We start from the raw sequence: 2,814 nt of genomic DNA on the forward strand, positions 1-2,814 counted from the left end.
AACTACCACAGACTGGGTGGCTTAATCAACAAACATTTGTTTCTCACACTTCTAGAGGCTGGGAAGTCCAAGATTCAGGGGCTAACACATTCCACGTCTGGTGAGACCCTGCTTCCTGGTTCATAGACACCTCTTCTCGATGTGTCCCCACTTGGTGGAAGGGGCGAGGGAGCGCAGCAGGGTCTCTTTTATAAGGACACTAATCTCATTCATGAGGACTCCACCCTCATGGCCTAATCACCTCCCAAAGCCCCACCTCCTAATATCATCACATTGGGGGTTAAGATTTCAACATACGAATTTGGGGGGGACACAAACATTCAGTCCAAAACATCTCTGAACCAAAATTAGATGTACGCCTAACTCAACTCTGCCTTAGCTGTGTGAAAATTAATAACAGGGAACCTCACTAAAATGGAGTGGGGAGGTTTTGGCAGGAGCTCTCACACCCGACTATTCATAGTCAATTGCAGAGCCAGCAGGAAAAGCCAGACTTGACCTTTCATGAACTTGACCTGGACATGGATACTAATCTACTCTTCCAGCCCTAGGAAGAGATGTTTTTTTTCCCCTTATCTCCCCAGCAACAGCTCAGCCAATAAAAAGCCACCATACTTCAAACTCCCACTTTACTCCAATGGACTTTTAGTTCATAACAGCCTTCCCAACTTACCCCCTTTCTCCTTAAAAAAGCGTGCCCCTCACCTGTTCCCCAGCACGCCTACAGTTCTGCTGCAGCTTATTCATTCTGGATTGCAATTTTCTTTTATTCCCCAATAAACTCATCTTTGGCGGGTAAAATTACTGGCAGTTTTTATTTTTAAGGTTAACAGCTACATCCTTCAGGCACTCCACTGCCACCACCATACTGTGAAGGATAAGAAGCTGGAGTGGAAGGAGACATCAACCTTAAAAGGATTACAGTTAAATATCTTACTTGTGCAATGTTTACAAAAACATACACCCAGATGAACACATTGCTATGTTTCATCCAGGGCCTTGGGGGGACCCATGAAAGCACAAGGGCCATGAACCTGAAGATTCACTATTGTCACGATAAACCCACCCGCATGAAATGAAGTGAGAATAATAAGTAAGGGGGAGACTATGCAGGACCCTGCAGTTGTTAGGAGGGAGTTTGGATTTTATTCTAAGAGCAACAGGAAAACGTAAAGGCTTTAAGGGAGGAAGACAGGGTGTAATGTGATTTGATTTATATTTTTCAAAAACTGATCTGGCTTCGGTGTGGACAGTGGGCTTAAGGGAGGCAAGTGACATGAGGGACACTGCTGAGGAGGCTGGGGGGCCTTCTCCAGGAGGGAGGTGGCTTAGACTAGGGTGGGCTGGGGAGGTGGTGAGAAGTGGTAGTGTGAAGGTGAGTGGTGGGCTTGCTGATGGACTGACATTAAGCAGAGGTGAGGTGGGCATCAAGGCTGTCTCCCAGATATTCTCTTGAGTGGTTGCAGTGACACCACCCCGAGGTGGGAAAATGGGAGCTAGTCCTGAGTTTGAATCCTGTCTCTACTATTCCCAGCTCTGTGACCCATGACAGGTCACTTGTTCTCTTTGGGTCATCTTCTTATTGCAAAATGGGGAAAACTAACAACTACGTTGTGAGGTTGTCTAAAGAGAGAGTATTAAAAAGAAAACCACAGGCCCAAAATGATGTCACTTGGGCCGAGTCCCCAGATTGGGGCTTAATACATAAGCTAAGTGCAGTTTCAACCTCCCCCAGAAATGTAGTCTTAACTGGTCAGTCAGGAATTTTCTGATAGGCACCAATGAGTCAGCCACAGGGGCCCTCTCCATCCCCCGCAAAAGATGAGTTAATCTGCACAGTAAGACCCCTTGCTCTTGCCCCTAAGTGAAAGCAAGCTCGCCTGAAACAATCCTTTTCTTTTACTAACTCTCATGCCACACTGCTCTTCCATAAAAACCTACTTTGTACTTTTCCCTCTACTTCCTAGATGGGGTACTGCCTGATTCACGAATCGTTTAATAAAGACAATTAGATCTTTAAAATGTACCTGGTTGAATATGTGTTATTTAACATGAGTAAATGAGACAACCTATCAGGAGGAGCCTGGGACCTTATCAATAACCTACATATTGGATGTCATTGTTCTTCCAGGGTTTATTAGTAGTTACTATGAATCTCAAGGGGGGAAACCAGCCTTGGATCCTTATTCTGTGGAATGATTTTTCTTAGGTTCTAGCAATTGTCTTTGTCTATTGAAAGCTGTGATGTTCCCAGGCAGGAAAATAATTGCTGTTTCCAAAGGGTGGTTCAATGTGATTTTTTAAATAATGACAGTAATAATAGCTAATGTTTCTTGAGCATTTATTATTGCCAGGTTCTTTACATGCTTTGTCTCATTTCTCTCTTACAATACCTATGGCACAGGTACTTTTATTAGCATCATTTCCATTTCACAGATGAGAAAACCTGGGGTTCAAGTGATTAAATAATTTCTCCAGGGACCCCTTAGGTAGTTAGCGGAAGAGAGAATCGCAGGGGGGTCAGATTACCTTTCACAATTGTTCTGCAGGGCCCGGCCCCGCCCCTGTCATACTCTCTTTAGGCCTAGTGCCCCCCACCCCCGCACCACTCACTGCTTAAGTCCTTGGTTAGAACTCTGACAGCGCAAGCACCACACAGGAGACTGCAAGCCAGGACGCCCCGCCTCCGCCCTACTGCCCCGCCCCCCTCTGCCGCCCCGCCCATCGCCCCACCCCATCCCCAGTCAACTGCCCCGCCCCGTCCCTTGCAGCCCCGCCCATCGCTCCGCCGCTCACCCCTGACGCCTGGCAGCC

Source organism: Halichoerus grypus, chromosome 10, assembly GCF_964656455.1.
Source record: "Halichoerus grypus chromosome 10, mHalGry1.hap1.1, whole genome shotgun sequence".
Classification (NCBI taxonomy): domain Eukaryota; kingdom Metazoa; phylum Chordata; class Mammalia; order Carnivora; family Phocidae; genus Halichoerus; species Halichoerus grypus.